The following is a 16,904-nucleotide window of genomic DNA, read 5'->3' as shown; positions in this document are numbered from 1 at the left end:
CTTATCAGAGGTTGGGATTCAATCCCAATTGTCTGCACCTGGTACACCCCAACAGAACGGTATGACAGAACGAAGGAATAGAACTCTTATGAAAATGGTTAGATTGATGATGAGTTATTCAGAATTAACAAATTCATTTTGGGGATATGCCTTGGAAACAATAGCGCACATTCTAAACTTGCACTACAAGAAAATTGGGCTTTTACAATACTTAAAAGACAACATTTTTTTTAAAAAACGTTGTCGTTTTTTTTAACAACGCTTTTAGTGAAAAATCTTGTCTATTTCTTTATTTTCTTATTAATAGACAACACTTTTTTAAAAACCGTTGTCTTTTAGTGATTTTTATGGGTCAACAACAACACTTCTTGAAAAGCCGTTGTCTATTATCATTTTTTTAGTGTTGTCTATTGTTAAGTTCTCATCTAAATTAAATCTAAAATGATACAAACCGTTGGATCAAGTAAGGAGTTGAAAAACTCCTAGGTTTCACTCACTCGCACCCCTCTCACAACTTCGATCATCTCTCACCTTCTCCATCACTGTCGGCGTCCCTCATTCTCTTCCTCTACCCGATTGGGAGAGGACAGGCTCCCTTTTCCGCCTCCATCTCATCTACAGCCGACGCTAACGCACACAATAGGAGCTTCATCCCAGAATCCGCAGGCCATCTCATCTCCTCTACCATCTTCCTCGTCGTTGACGGCAAGGTCTTCTCACAAAGCTTCCAGATCTGAAAGCCATCTCACGATGCCTTCATCTTTAGCCCACAGCTTCTTCCAATTGGGAGAGGCTCCACCACCGAACTCTACATCACCCTCTCCTGATTAGTAGAGTTTCTTCGCCACCACTAGTTTCCTTCCACCTCTCCATTTCGGATTTGAAGAGTAAAGCTTCATCACTAGCCAGCAGGCCCTCTCCTCTTTGGATTTGAAGAGGAGAGTTCATCCATCCTTCAACAACCCCTTTATCTTCAGATTCGAAGAGAAGGTTTCATTCTCCATCGACGAGCAGCCATCCACTTCGTCCATAGCCTTCACCGACAGATTGGCCATCAGAGAAGCTCCATCCAGCAGCCCCCTCTCCACTATGGATTCAAAGAGGAGAGTTCTATTCCAATCCATGCCTACAACATTGGGTTATTTCTATCTATGTTGAATTGTGTTATTCTTGTTGATTGTTGAATTGTAACGTAGCTATTCTCCCATGTTAAGAATTGCATGTATTTTGCTTAATTGAATTCTCGCTCGTTATGTGTTTGATGAAATGCCTCTTTCATTAGTTAGTTTCTAAACTTGCATCTTCTTTGGTTTGAATTCTTGTGATGATTAGTTAGTTGAATGCTTTAGGTTAGATTAGATTAGATTAGTTGAATTTTGACAAATTTATTCATGTGGAAGTTTATTTCTAATATTTCCTAAATTTTTGCGACTCAAATTTATTCAACTTGTCCATTACCTTGTCTATAAACTATGCACTTCCAGAATCATAAACTATGCACTTCTAGAATCTTATTGAAGCTTGTCATTGGGTCGGTCTTGAAGCCATATTATGTTATTTTGGAAAGTTTCTTGAAACATAATCCATTCAAAGAAATTTGGAACTCAGGAAGTGTGGACTTCCATTGCATTTTATCCATACCTATGTTTTCTCTTTAACATCCTTGCGTCTGCTTATGGTTTAGTCACTTTATTGCTATTCACTTTGTCCATTCGAAGGATTTAACTCAAATTCTATAAGATAATTTGCTGCCTGTTTTCCCTCAGTTTGCTTGTTCGACGCACATAACACAACTAGATATGTGTTCCATTCTAAAAGTTTTCTATAGTTTATGATTGGCTTCTATATCAATTTATAATTTAACCATATAAGAACTAGTGTGTTTATGGTCAACATGGTTATCCATTAGTATAACTCATTACATGTATTAGATGTTCTAAAGAGATTTTAAAAGTCGAGTTTGGATTCTTAGCTGTTAATTTGGGTGTTGAATATTTGACCCTAACCCAAGCAAGTTGATCCCAGGGCTTTCAGTTTTTTTCCTTCGCTTTGTATTTTGGTTTTAAGGGCTTCTATCAAATTGACTCATTTCGCTCTAATATGTTTCAGAATTTGGCTCTCTTTGACACACTATTGTTCTTAGAACTGGAGACCTTTGGACCTTTCCAAAGCGGCACAAGGTGGTCACTTGGACAAAAGTCAGCTGAGCAATGTGTAAAACAAATTGTGTTTGTTTAAGCATCACGATACCACCATGTTGGTGTGATTTCCCACCTGCAGCGGAGAATAGGAATAATTTCATCATTAATTATCCGAGTGTAGTTTTGTTTCTGTTGTACCTTATTTATTAGAGTTGCCTTGAGAAACCACATTAAACTACTTGATTAGAATATGGAGGATTAAGATGCAGAATATAGAAAAATAAAAGTCCATGGCTGCATATATCAAGAGAGAGGTCCGTCATCATTTATCTCCATTCTCTTAGAAAATTGCATGGGCCTAATAACTTTTCTTTTTTGTTAAAATTTGTTTGAAAGCGGAGAGTTCTCAAATAAATCTAATAACTTTGAGTGATTGGTAAGGATGTTGGATATGTATCTGTGAGAAAAAAGAGTTCTTTAATGAATCCAAACTTATGTGTTGCTTAAGTATTTTTACCTTAAGCTTTTTGATCTTTCACCGATCTATGTTTGTTTTCTTTGATACACAGGTTTGTTCTGCCTTGGTGCAACTTATAGAAGTTTGACCATCATTCCTAGAGGTATGTAAAAAAAAATATTTGGGTTTTAGGTGGATTTGTTCATATTTATATTGATTGCCCATATTGGTTGTGTGCTTTTGTCATTCTATCTTAGACAAACATCACAATGGGAAGATGTTGTGAAATTCTAAAATAGTAGCATCAACATTTCTGCTAGCACAACCATGACATGGTAGCACATAGTGAAATGTGGCTGTTAATTATATAAGATATTGTACATTAAGCCATGAATTTGTTCTACTTTTTTGGTTTATTAGTTATGTTGTGTTGTTTGTTGATTTAATGCTAAGTAAATTGTCTTGATTCCTACTTTAGAATCTCAGAGTTTATAGAATCCACTAGAGATATTGTTGTTGTTCCATTTTTGTGGGTCATCAAGACTAACTTACACTTTGTCTTGAATCTTTCATGTGCAGTGCCTTTTCAGATATTTTGAAGGTGAATGGAGGTATTAAAAATTCAACTAAATAGCTCGGGTATGGATGATTACAGGAGCAACAACTACATGCTATGTGGTACTACATTTGAACCTCATGGGTGTGACTGGGAAGTACTTCGACGAAGAACTATCAAGAAGGCTTTGGGATTTAAGTGAGAAGATGGTTAAAGTCAATGAGTAAAGAACATTTAATTCAAGAGGATAAGTAGAATCTATAAAGATCCTTTAAGTTCATGCAATAAGATGTAGACGATAGAAGTAGTTTTCAGTGTCTCAAATTAAAATTTCTTTGTATGCAAGTAATTATGCTTGTTATAAAGTGTATGGATGATAATTTATATATTTATCTTGGTTGTTTATTTAATAATATGTCATTGATTGAAGTAGATTCATTTTCATTTATCTTTTATTTGTCTTTGGTATTAAAAGATAATAGTTTAAAACCTCTTGGATAATGCTTTTTTATGTGTTGTGAAACTGTTATCTTTACTAAACAGGACAACATTTTTATGCGTTGTCTTTAAAAAAGATAACGTTTTTTATGCGTTGTCTTTAAAAAAGACAACGCTTTTTATGCATTGTCTTTGTAAAAAACAACAACGCTTTTAAAGAGTTGCAAAAGCGTTGTCTTTTCTACAAATGACAACGCTTTTAAAGCGTTGTCTTTGAGCAGACTTTTAACAACAGTGCTTTTAACAACGCTTTTTCAGCCACATAGACAACGCTTTTAAAGCATTGTCTATTAGCTTTTTTCTTGTAGTGTTGGTACCTTCTAAATCAGTACCTTCTACTCCCACAGAATTATAGAATGAGCATAAGCCTAGTCTAAGACACATTCGGATTTGGGGTAGTCCAGCACATGTGCTAAAGGGAGACACTGACAAGTTGGAATCACGAACAGAAGTTTGTCTATTTGTAGGATATCCCAAAGGAACGAAAGGTGGTTTGTTTTATAATCCTAAAAATCAGAAGATCATTGTTAGCACCAATGATCGATTTTTAGAGGAAGATTATATAATGGACCACATGCCAATGAGTAAAATTGTTCTAGAAGAAATGCGAGAGGACACGCCTACTTTAGTACCAACAGTACAAGATGAAATATCACAAGAAACTGCAACACATATCACAAATGATACACAACAACAGACAGTGCCTTGTCGTAGTGGGAGGGTTGTGAGGCAACTTGAAAGATTCATATTTTTGGGAGAGTCGTTGGACTTGGCCCCAGGTAAACATGAACCTGATCCCCGGACATATGACAAAGCACTCCAAGATAAAGATGCAGTATCTTGGCAAAAAGCGATGAACTCTGAAATAGAATCTATGTATTCTAATAAAGTCTGGGAGCTTGTGGAACCACCAAATGGTGTAAAAGCCGTTGGATGTAAGTGGATCTACAAAAAGAAAAGAGGGACAGATGGGAAGGTGGAAACCTTCAAAGCAAGGCTTGTTGCGAAAGGGTACACTCAGAAAGAGGGAATCGATTATGAGGAAACTTTTTCGCCAGTAGCCATGCTCAAGTCTATCCGGATACTCTTATCTATTGCCGCTCATATGGATTATGAGGTTTGAAAAATGGATGTCAAGACAGCTTTCCTTAATGGAAGTCTTGAAGAGAGCATCCATATGAAGCAACCAGAGAGGTTCATTGAAAAAGGCAAAGAGCAACTAATGTGCAAGCTAAATCGGTCTATTTATGGACTGAAGCAAGCTTCAAGGTCTTGGAACATCCAGTTTAATGATGTAATCCAGTAATATGGATTTATTCAGTGTCCAGATGAGTCTTGTGTATACAAGAAGTGTGATGGAAACGTGGTGGTATTTCTTGTACTATACGTAGATGACATTTTGTTAGTTGGAAATAATATCAAAGTGTTGTCCGAAGTAAGGGTATGGTTGTCCAAACAATTCTATATGAAGGACTTAGGAGAATGTACACATATTCTTGGGATCAAAGTAATAAGGGATTGCAAGAAAAGGATGTTGTGCTTGTCCCAAGCTTCATATATTGATACAATCCTTGCTCGTTTTAGCATGCAAGACTCCAAGAAAGTTTTTCTACCTTTTAGACATGGAGTAGCTTTATCTAAAGAGATGTCTCCAAAGACATCAAAGGAGATAAAGGACATGAAGGTAGTTCCTTATGCTTCGGCTGTAGGAAGCCTAATGTATGCTATGTTATGCACGAGACCGGATATCTATTTTGCCGTGGGGATGATTAGCAGATATCAAAGTAACCCTGGACAAGGACATTGGATTGCTGTAAAGCATATATTAAAGTATCTGAGAAGGACTAGAGATTATATGCTAGTTTACCAAGAAGATGATTTGCTCCTTGTGGGATACACGGATTCTGACTTCCAATCAGATAGAGACAATAGTAAGTCTACATCAGGCTATGTATTTACTTTAGGAGGTGGAGCCCTTGTATGGAGGAGTGTTAAGCAGAAATGTATTTCTGACTCAACCATGGAAGCTGAGTATGTGGCAGCCAAAGAAGCTGTGTGGCTCAAGAACTTCGTAATGGACTTAGATGTGATTCCTGGTTTGCCTAAAATCATCACAATTTATTGTGATAATAGTGGTGCAGTAGCAAACTCGAAGGAACCACGAGCCCATAATGCAAGTAAACACATAAAGCGCAAGTGCCACCTGATACGTGACATCGTCAAGCGAGGAGAAGTTGTTGTCACCAAGATTGCATCAGCGGATAACCTGGCAGATCTTTTCACTAAGACCCTTCCAGCGAAAGCTTTCGATCGACATGTTAAAGGAATGGGAATAAGATGTATGACAGCTTTTATGACAACATAGTCTTTTAGTATAAGTGGGAGATTGTTAGAGTGTATACTAAAATTCTAGTCTTTTGCAAACATTTTATTGTGAAATAAAGAATCACATTGGTCAAATGTCTACATTTATATGCTAAGTGTAGTTGTTCAATTAATTTATATTGAAGATAACATGGTGTGTGGTGTCACACACAAAAAATCATGTTATCAATTCCTTATAAATTATAAATAGTAGCTCATGACTAAAATGGAAAGGAACAAACCATTGGAATAGTCGTAGTGTAATTTGGTATTAGTTTATCTTAAATATAAAATTACACTAGTACACTCTGAGTGTATTGAGCAGGACCATTTAAGGTAAGTTCTTTTTATACTGGTTTAATAAAAGAACTAGACCTTTGTTATTATGGAAGTGTGTGCTCTTAATCCCAATATAGTAACAAGCATGTGTACTTAGTATTTATTTCTTTGACTTATCAAAGGGTGAGATTTAGCTCGATAAATCAAGAGGCCCGATAAGTTGAGAAATAATATTATTTATAGAATGTTGTTGATTATAGAAGGAAATTGTGTCCTAGGAATCTAGGTTGATAATGTCCCCAAGAGGAGCTCATTAGGATTGTCATGTAAATCCTGCAGGTGGACTTAGTCCGACATGACGATAAGGTTGAGTGGTACTACTCTTGGAGCTAGATATTAATTAAGTGAGTTGTCAGTAACTCATTTAATTAGTGGACATTCGATATCTTAAACACAGGGAGATTAACACACTCATGATAAGAAGGAGCCCAAAATGTAATTTGGGATTGGTGCGGTAGTTCGATAATAATTCTTTAGTGGTATGAATTATTATTGATGAAATTAAGTTGGGTGTTCGGGGCGAACACGGGAAGCTTAATTTCATCGGGAGACCAAAACCAATTCCTCCTCTCAGTCCCTATCGTAGCCTCTTATTTATAAAGTGTTATACCCACCTTCCTACCCAACCTTAGGTGGCCTGCCAAGCAAGCTTGGAGTCCAAGCTTGGGTCAGCCAAGCCAAAGGTTGAGCCAAGTAAAGGTGGTCGACCCTAGCTTGGAGCCCAAGCTTGGTGTGGCCGTCCATATAAAAAATAAAAGGGATTTTATTTAAAATCTTTCCTAATGTGGAAGTCATGGTTTTAAAAGAGAGTTTAAAATTTAAATCTTTCCTTTTATAAGTTTTCTACAAAAGATTAAGAGAAAGGTTTGATATCTTTCCTTATTTGTAGTTAAAAGGAAGATTTTATTTTTTGATAAAACTTTCCTTTTATGTAACCATCCTCATAATTTTAAAAGAGAGTTTTAAAATTAAATCTTTTCTTTTATAGTTTCTACAAAAGATTAAGAAAAGATTTGATATCTTTCCTTATTTGTAGATTGAGAGGAAGATTTTAATTTTAAAGAAAACTTTTCTTTTTGGAAATCATCCACATGTTTTAATAGAGAGATTTTAATTTATAAAATTTCCTTTTATAACCAACCATGAAGGGAAAAATTATTAGAAAAATTTTTATTTTAAAATTTCCGAAAACAAATAAGGAAGTTTTAATTTTGTGTTTAAAACTTGCCTTATTTAGAGCAATTGATGGGGCCGACCATTAGAGGTTTAATAAGGAGTTTTTAATTAAATTTTCCTTATTAACCAATAGTAAGGAGAATAAGGGAATTTTAATTATAATTAAATTTTCTTATATGCCAAGACCAAGGAATATAAAAGAGGGGGTAGAGGTGCCTCACCTTACAACATATCTTTTATAGTTTCTCCTCTCTTCCTTGGTTTGTGGCCGACCCTATTTTCTTCTTCTTTTCTCTTCTTCTTTAGTGGCTGGTGCATCCCCTTCTTGGAGTTCTTTGTTGGAGGATCGGTGGCCGGCTTGAAGGGGGGTTGGATAGCTAGGCCACCCCCAAGTCGATTTCTTCTCTACAATACGTTAGTTTGCGCAAGCGGAAATATAGAAACTAAAACAATGAAACACAAACAAGAATACAAACGCTAACACGCTCGATGTAACATGGTTCGGAGATTGCTTGCTCCTACTCCACGACGTGTCCTTGAGGTGGACGAGCCCTTGATCCTTTGGTGGATCAGTCCCCGGCAATCTCCGACTAGAGCTTCTCCTTCTCGGTGGAGCAAACCTCTCACAAAGTTCTCTTCCTCTTTACAAGATGAAACTTAGGGCTAGAAGGAAGAGAGTTTGCTTGGAAGCTTTGGGCAAGATTTAGAAGGTTTACAATGAGTATCAGTAACACCTTCAATGCCCCAAAGCTCCCCTTAAGTAAGAGGAAAGAGTTGATCACCAATCAACTCAAACCCTGACACCGATCATGGTCCATGCACCGGTCGGCCGTTAGGCAACGCCAACGGCTCTCTTTAGAGCCCGTTTTCTGCGGTCATGTACCGGTCGGTGGTCTTAGGACGGTCGGTCCTAATCGACAAGCACGTAATGCTACATGCGTTACGGATCGATCGGTCCCATGACCGGTCGGTGGTCCCAAGACATTCACTCCTCTCATCCTTTCGAGTCGCCTTTGAAGTCCTCTTCCTCGGCCGTCCCTCGGATGCACCCAAGCCCGGCTCCTCTCCGTGCCATCCTTCACGTTGCCTTGAAGTCCACTTCCTTCGGCTCCACTCCATTGCTCCTCGTCCGCGCGGTCCCTTGGATGTCTTCCACACCATCCTTCACCGACTCAACGATCCGAGCCCTTGGATGAGCTTCCCGAGCTTGGTCACACCAAGTCCTTATGTGTTCCACCAAGTCCTGCATGACTCAAACACATATCAAATACATATGAAAGCCTAACTTAAACTCTTTGACACACACATCAAAACCTAGGTCGATTGCACCAACAATCTCCCCCTTTTTGATGTGTGGCAATATGTTTAAGTTAGGCACCAATAACAACTTTGAAAAGTACAGGCAATATGTAAATATGAAGCATAAAACCCAAGCTCCCCCTTAACACATGCTCTTAATCTTAATTTTCAAAGATTGGCACCCAAGTAGATTTCTAACTTAAACCTGCCCATTTCTCCCCCTTTGACACCATCAAAAATATTGTACCAGATACGTATACATACTATGGTATCAGTTCCAACCAAATTTGAACCAAAAATTTGATTTTAAAGACCAACAGAATGCTGAAAGGTTGGTACCAGTCGACTGGTATCTGCACCAGTCGACTGGCACAAACTGAACATCAATTTCAGCCTATGGCAGCCAACTTCAGAAATCCATAAAAAATTCTAGAAAATTTGAAAAATCATGAAATTTTGAACACATATTTCTTATAATGTTCTTTAACTAATAAAAATATGTTTTCATGAAAAGTCAACCTATTTTCAAAATTTTGACCAAGTTTCAAAAATATCGAAAACATGTAAGTTTGTATCAATTTCAAGCTCAGTTTTGCAATCATATGTTTTAAAATAGCTAGACCACAGTAAATAAAACATAGAATTGTTTTCAAAACATTTGAAATGTCCAACTATGATCTATGGGCAAGATGTCCATTAATTAAACATTTGCTTTCCCCATAGTTGGCCTATGATCACTAAACATTGATACACTTCATAACTCATCAAAATGCCATAAGCATAAGTGAATTACTTGTATCATCCTAATATCTCACATTCATGGTTAGAAAGTAATACAAATCATTGTGAGATAAAGGTAACCTCTACTTAGCCCTCTTGATCATAAATCTCTATCAAGGCTAAGTCCTCCCCCTTAAGGTCTCAAGTCAACCATATAGGAAAAAATTTGAATTATTGACTTCCATGGTTGACTTGCCATAAAATCCTCTAACCCTTGAGGATTGATTTTGGCACCCAATAGAAATTCTTTCTAATTGGGTTGACCAAGTACTCTTTGGGGATCCATTTCCTATCTATGGTCTTTGTCTTGGATTGCCCCCTAGCAAGTAGACAATGATAGGTCTTTTCATTATTTTGTTCATTGTATCCTATCCCATTTTTCTTAAAACTTGCCCTTTGGCTCCCAATGATCATATTTAGGGTTTTTGAGCCAATTTCAAATTTTCTAAGGGCTATGGTAAGGTATTTTACCTTTTCCCTTAATTTCCTATTTTCCTCTTCTAAACATGAATCATTTGAACTTGTAGAGGAAGCATGGATATCATTTTCCCTAAGAGTCATGGATTCTAATTTTTCTTCAAGCATACAAATATCATTTTTCAAAGATTTGTTTTTCCTTTTTGCCTTAAACAAATCATCATTTGTACTTTTAATAATTTTAATTAAAACATGAGGAGGAAGATTATATACCTCACTTACCGAGAAGTCCGAATCCGAAGTTTGACCCCCCCCTTCACTTGAGCTCCCTTCTTCATCTTCACTTGAGCTCCTTCTTTCTTCTTGTTCGGATGAGGTGGAAGCTACATCATCAATCCCCATGAGAGCAAAATTGACTATGTGATGCTCTTCTTCCTCCGATGAAGATGAAGGATCATCCCATGTTGCTTTTAGGTTTTGAGCCTTCTTCCCCTTTTCTTTTGTCTTCTCCTTCTTCTTCTTCCCTTCCTTCTTTTTCAAGAGAGGACAATCATCTCTTATGTGTCCTTCTCCTTAGCAATTGTAGAAAATTATCTTCCTTGTCCTACTTTTGCTTCTTGAGCTTTTCCTATCATGAGATTTGTTAGATGAAAAGGATTTAAATGCCTTTCTCATTTTCTTTACCATATATGCCTCTTGATCGCTATCCATTGAGGCACTTGATTCTTCGGAGTCGGAAGATGGTGGTGATGAAGATTTCTTCTTCTTTCCCTTTCCCTTGTTTGCCACAAGGGCTACTCCTCTTGATTTATGAGCTTCTCCATCTAATCCTTCAACTCTTGTTTCGTGAAGCTCCATTGTTGAGAAGAGTTCATCTAGAGAGGATTTCTCTAGGTCTTTTGATATGTAGTATGAATCTACAATGGAGCTCCAAGTTGTGGTTCTTGGGAAAGCATTTAGGGATTTTGTCATCATGTCTCGATTTGAGAGTGTCTCACCTACACTTGTTAGTCCATTAATAATTTCTTTAATTCTAGAATGTAAAGTTGATACCTTTTCTCCTTTCTCAAGTTTGATATTGTTGAGTTGAGTTCGAAGGAGGTCTCTTCTTGCCAATTTTGCTTCCGATGTCCCTTCGTGAAGCTCCACTAGCTTTTCCCATAATTCCTTGGCGCTTGAGTAGCTTCCAACCTTTGTTATTTCTTGTTGGGGAAGAACATTATGTAGATGATGGATTGCCTTGGCATTTGCTAGATGCTCTTCTTTTTGCCTTTTGGTCCATCTTGTTATGTCGATTGTCTCATTGTGTTCATCCTTGGGCTCTTCAAAACCACTCCTCATGATTAGCATAATGTCAAAATCGGTATTAAAGAATACCTCCATTCTCCTCTTCCACCAAGAGAAGTCTCCTTCGAATTTGGGTGGATGAATGTTTGAGCCGGCCATTTGATGATGTTGTTCTTCTTGGCGATTAATCCGTTGAAGAGCTTCCTCGCTCTGATACCAATTGTTGGAGGATCGGTGGCCGGCTTGAAGGGGGGTTGGATAGCTAGGCCACCCCCAAGTCGATTTCTTCTCTACAATACGTTAGTTTGCGCAAGCGGAAATATAGAAACTAAAACAATGAAACACAAACGAGAATACAAACGCTAACACGCTCGATATAACGTGGTTCGGAGATTGCTTGCTCCTACTCCACGACGTGTCCATGAGGTGGATGAGCCCTTGATCCTTTGGTGGATCAGTCTCCGGCAATCTCCGGCTAGAGCTTCTCCTTCTCGGTGGAGCAAACCTCTCACAAAGTTCTCTTCCTCTTTACAAGATGAAACTTAGGGCTAGAAGGAAGAGAGTTTGCTTGGAAGCTTTGGGCAAGATTCAGAAGGTTTACAATGAGTATCAGTAACACCTTCAATGCCCCAAAGCTCCCCTTAAGTAAGAGGAAAGAGTTGATCACCAATCAACTCAAACCCTGACACCAGTCGACTGGTCCATGCACCAGTCGACTGGTGCTAGCCGTTAGGCAACGCCAACGGCTCTCTTTAGAGCCCGTTTTCTGCCAACGGTCATGTACCAGTCGACTGGTCCCTTTAGTCGACAAGCACAGAATGCTTCTGTGCATTCTGTGAAGCTGGATCAGTCGACTGGTCCCATGACCAGTCGACTGGTCCCAGTACATTCACTCCTCTCATCCTTTCCGGAGTCGCCTTTGAAGTCCTCTTCCTCGGCCTTCATCCCTCAGATGCACCCGAGCCCGCGGCTCCTCTCCGTGCCATCCTTCACGTTGCCTTGAAGTCCATTCCTTCGGCTCCACTCCATTGCTCCTCGTCCGCGCGGTCCCTCGGATGTCTTCCACACCATCCTTCACCGACTCAACGATCCGAGCCCTTGGATGAGCTTCCCGAGCTTGGTCACACCAAGTCCTTATGTGTTCCACCAAGTCCTGCATGACTCAAACACATATCAAATACATATGAAAGCCTAACTTAAACCCTTTGACACACACATCAAAACCTAGGTCGATTGCACCAACATTCTTGTGGTGGCCGGTTCTTGCTAGGAGAAGAAGGAGAGAAAGGAGGCTTTGCTCTTGCATCCCTTGGAACTTGGTTGGTGGTCGAGACTTGCTATTTCTTGGAGAAAGGTGCTTGGCCGAAACTTGGAAGAAGGAAGAAGGAGGCTTGGTGGATTCTCATCTCAGTAGATCATTGCCCACACAACGTCCGAGATAAGAAGAGGAATACGATAGAAGATCAAGAGGTTGTTGCTTACAAAGAAAGGTATAACTAGTAATTCTATTCCGCATCATACTAGTTTTCTTTGTATAGATTTTGAAGTACCAAACACAAGAGGTATATGATTCTAGGTTTCTAATTTGTGATTCGAGTTTTGTGTTCTTTTATTTTCTTTTCTTTTTCGATCTTGTGATTCGATTGTTCTTTTTGGTTAAACCTAGGGTTCCTATAAGGAGATTGAATATTGAATTTCTATAAAAGGCTTTGTCAAGGAAGTGGTGGATGATCCCATAACCAAGAAGGCCTAGTGCCTCGCCATGTTTACCTCGAAGCCAATTTTAGAAATAAATATTTAATCAACTTTGTAACATGGGTGGACTTGGATTAATAATGTTAAGCATCGTTTGCGATTCAAGTCTAAACCTCTAAGAACAGATAAGTTAAATTTGGAATCAATAATGTTAAGTTCCGCTTGCGATTCCTAATTTAATTTCTAAAGAACACAATAGGTTGTTAGGAATGGTTCAATACTTGTACAAAATTTTTATATAGGGGAATCGGTACGATATTCCAAGTATCAACCAACAGTGACACCAGTGGTGAAGTAGCAAACTCGAAGGAACCACGACCTCATAAGGAAAGTAATCACATTGAGCGCAAGTACCACCTGATACGAGACATCGTAAAATGAGGAGAGGTTGTTGTCGCCATGATTACATCAGCAAATAACCTGGCAAATCCTTTCACTAAGGTCCTTCCGGCGGGAGCTTTTGATAGACATGTTGAAGGGATGAGAATCAGATGTATGACAACATTTATGGCAGCATAGTCTTTTAGTATAAGTGGGAGATTGTTGGGATGTATACTATAAGCCTAGCTTTTGTATGAACATTTGTTTAGAAATATTTTGAAATGAGAATCACTTTAGTCAAATGTCTGTATTTTATATTTCTATATATGTCAATGCAATTGCCCATTTAATTTATATTGTAAATAATATGGTGTGTGATGCCACACAAAAGATCATGTTATTGGTTCCTTATAAATTATAAATAGTAGGTCACAACCAAGATGGTTTGGAACAAACCATTGGAACGGTTGTAGTGTAATTTGGTATTAGTTTGTCTTGACTATAAAATTACACTAGTACACTATGTGTGTATTGAGAAGGGCTGTTTGATGTTGTTCGATTTGTACTAACTATATAAAAGAACAAAACCTCTGTTATTATGGATGTACGTCCTCTTAATCCCTATTTAATAATAAGCACGTATACTAAGTATTTATTTCTTTAACTTATCAATGAGTGAGATTTATTCGTTAAATCAATTGGCCTGATAAGTTGGGAGATAGTACTATTTATATGGTGTGTTGTTGATTATAGAAGGAATCTGTGTCTTAATTATTTAGATTGATGATGTCGCCTTGAGGAGCTCATAAGGATTATCATGTAAACCCTGTAGGTGGACTTAGTCTGACATGATAATAAAGTTGAGTGGTACTACTCTTGGAATTAGATGTTAATTAATTGGGTTTTCAGTAACTCAATTAATTAACGGACATACGATATCTTAAACACAGGGAGATTAACACACTCATAATAAGAAGGAGCTCATATTGTAATATGAGATTGGTGCGGTAGTTCAATAATAACCCTTTAGTGGTATGAGTTATTATTGATGGACTTGAGTTGGGTGTTTCGGGCGAACACGAGAAACTCAAGTCCATTAGGAGGCCTAAACCAATTCCTCCTCTAGGTCCCTATTGTAGCCTCTATATATATAAAGCTTCGCATCCACCCATCCATAACCGGGTTTGGTTTAACTTGGTTTGGTTTAACTTAACTTGGTTTGATTTAACTTAACTTGGTTTGGTTTAACTTAACTTGATTTAGTTTAACTTAACTTGGTTTGGTCTATCTTAACCTAGTTTTGTTTAACTTAACTTGGTTAAGTTTAACTTAACTTGGTTAAGTTTAACTTAACTTGGTTAAGTTTAACTTAACTTGGTTTAGTTTAATATAGTTTGTTTAGAATTTTTCTAAACAAAATTTTGTTAATTTTTCTTTCCTTGTAACCGACGGCAAGTCTATAGAAAGGAGTAGGATGTGACCCCTAAAACCTAACTTTCTAATTCTCCACAACTCCCTTCTCTCCTTTTCGTTGCCACCCCCTCTTCCCTTCCTAGGGCCGGCGGCACAACCAATTCTCTTCTCCCCTTGTGGTCGGCGCCACCTTCCTCCCCACCGAACCTCTCCCTTGCAAAGGGCCGGCGGTTTCCTCCTCCACCTTGGCTAGGGCTGGCGGTTCCCCTTCTCCCTTGGTGACCGGTGCCTCTTCCCATCCATTGGTGGTCGGCGGCTTGAAGAAGAGGAGGAAGAGAAGAAGAAGAGGAAGAAGAAAAATAGGAAGAGAAGGAAGAAGATTAGAAGGTGCCCCATCCTAGAGACTCCTTTTGTGGCTGACGGTTTGGAAGAGACGAAAAGAAGGATGGTGTTGTCTTGGTAGATTGTCGCCCACACGACGTCCAAGAAGAGGAGAGGAATACGACAGAAGATCAAGAGGTATTTCGCTACGAAGAAAGGTACAACTAGTTCTTTAATTATGCTGCATAATTGGTTTTGTTTTCTTCATTCCAATTTTGGATATTGATTTTAAATATCAACACAAGAGGCCAGTGATCTTATACTTCAATCAAGGTGTGCTTTGATCATTCAAGAACTTGCTTGATTGATCAAACACATGTTTGATCGAATGTGCGGGTTGCTACGAATAGTTCTTTACTTGTACAATTTTTTTGTACGAGAAATTTAAATAGAATAAAATTCCAGCGCCTTCACAGAGCATAATGAGCACCAAAAGTAGGAGGAAGGCTTGCTCTTGAGATGAAGGATTCGGGGAAGCAAAGGAAGTAAGATATTTATAGTCGTCATCGAGGAGGCTTAGGTAGCCTTGCCATCAGCGCCCATCGGGTGGTTTGTGTTTAAGATAGCTAACGTCATTTATAAGCCAAAGAGCCACGATGGCTGTCCGATGAGCCTAGAAAGCTATGCCAAGGGAATGTGTTAGAAAAGTTGTGGCGAAGGATACGAGGGGACTAATTATTTATTACAGTCTCGGGAATAGGCAAGGCTATAGTAGCCCTCCCTCAGACCTGCTACAAACTCGTAAGTGTCAGGACCTAGAATAAGGAGAGCAGACTGGTCGAGAAAAAGGACCGGTCAGGAAAAGTGGCCGATCAAGGGGATAGGTCAGTCACCCCGGTCTGAACATTCATCGGTAGGGATAGAAGCCCGGTCGGGTAAAGAAGCATGTCTTGTCGAAAGCTTTAGTGTCTACATATACGTTGAGGTCTAAAATGCCTACGAGGGGAATAAACCCCTAACAGACTACCCAAACATATCAAAAGAAAAATAACACGAACCCGGGAAAAAAGCAGATGATAAGTGGTACATTCCAAGGGTCGTTTGTCCAAATGCAAGATTTTCATAGCCATGCAAGGGAAATCATAAGAGGAGGAATACATCTTAATCATCAAAAGAAGGAAAGGCCTCATCAGGAAGCTCCTTGATAAGGCGGGTCCAATCTAGGAAGTTGTCAGAAGGGGCTGATCGGAGTAGACCCTGCTTGTGAAGTTGTCGTAGGGCACCCACGCCACCATAACAGACCATCCGATCGATAAGTGTGCCTATCTTCTTCCCAAATTATGGGGAAGCAAGGTAGGTGGCCTTGTAAGCTTTCAGACGAGCGACCTCGCCCGTCTGATATTCAATCAGCTCGTCCTTGGCCTTATCTGCATCAACTCAAACTAAGGCCAATTCTTGATGGGTCGTGGTAGTCTCGTCCATGACCTTGGAAAGGTCTTCCTGCACAGTCTTGAGGGTAGCCTGGACGGTTTCCCACTGCTTCTGAAGGACATCTTCCCGATCAGTGCTTGCGGTTAGGTCTATTTTTGTGGCCGCCAAATCCCTCTCAAGTGTTGGGTACGACTCTTGTAGGTCCTTTAGTCGCAAGGAGAGGGTGGCTACTTCCGCTTCCTTCTCATCCAGATCGGCCAAAATCTGAACACGCCACATCCCTTCAGATTTAAGCTTGGACTCACTTGTCTTTAGAGCGGCCTCCAGGGTCTGTATCCTCCCTGCCTCA

The 16,904-nt window shown here is 39.0% G+C and overlaps 1 long non-coding RNA gene across 1 annotated transcript; it reads left to right on the top strand.

Annotated features, from left to right (window-relative positions):
• The first annotated feature begins 467 nt into the window (after positions 1-467).
• On the top strand, positions 468-3,567 carry LOC122056503. The gene is made up of 2 exons (XR_006133195.1): positions 468-2,761; positions 3,178-3,567. It is a non-coding gene; the product is annotated as an uncharacterized LOC122056503 (long non-coding RNA).
• Positions 3,568-16,904: the final 13,337 nt, after the last annotated feature.

Source organism: Zingiber officinale, chromosome 3B (genome assembly GCF_018446385.1).
Source record: "Zingiber officinale cultivar Zhangliang chromosome 3B, Zo_v1.1, whole genome shotgun sequence".
Classification (NCBI taxonomy): Eukaryota; Viridiplantae; Streptophyta; class Magnoliopsida; order Zingiberales; family Zingiberaceae; genus Zingiber; species Zingiber officinale.
This window is presented reverse-complemented; position numbering and strand designations above follow the sequence as displayed.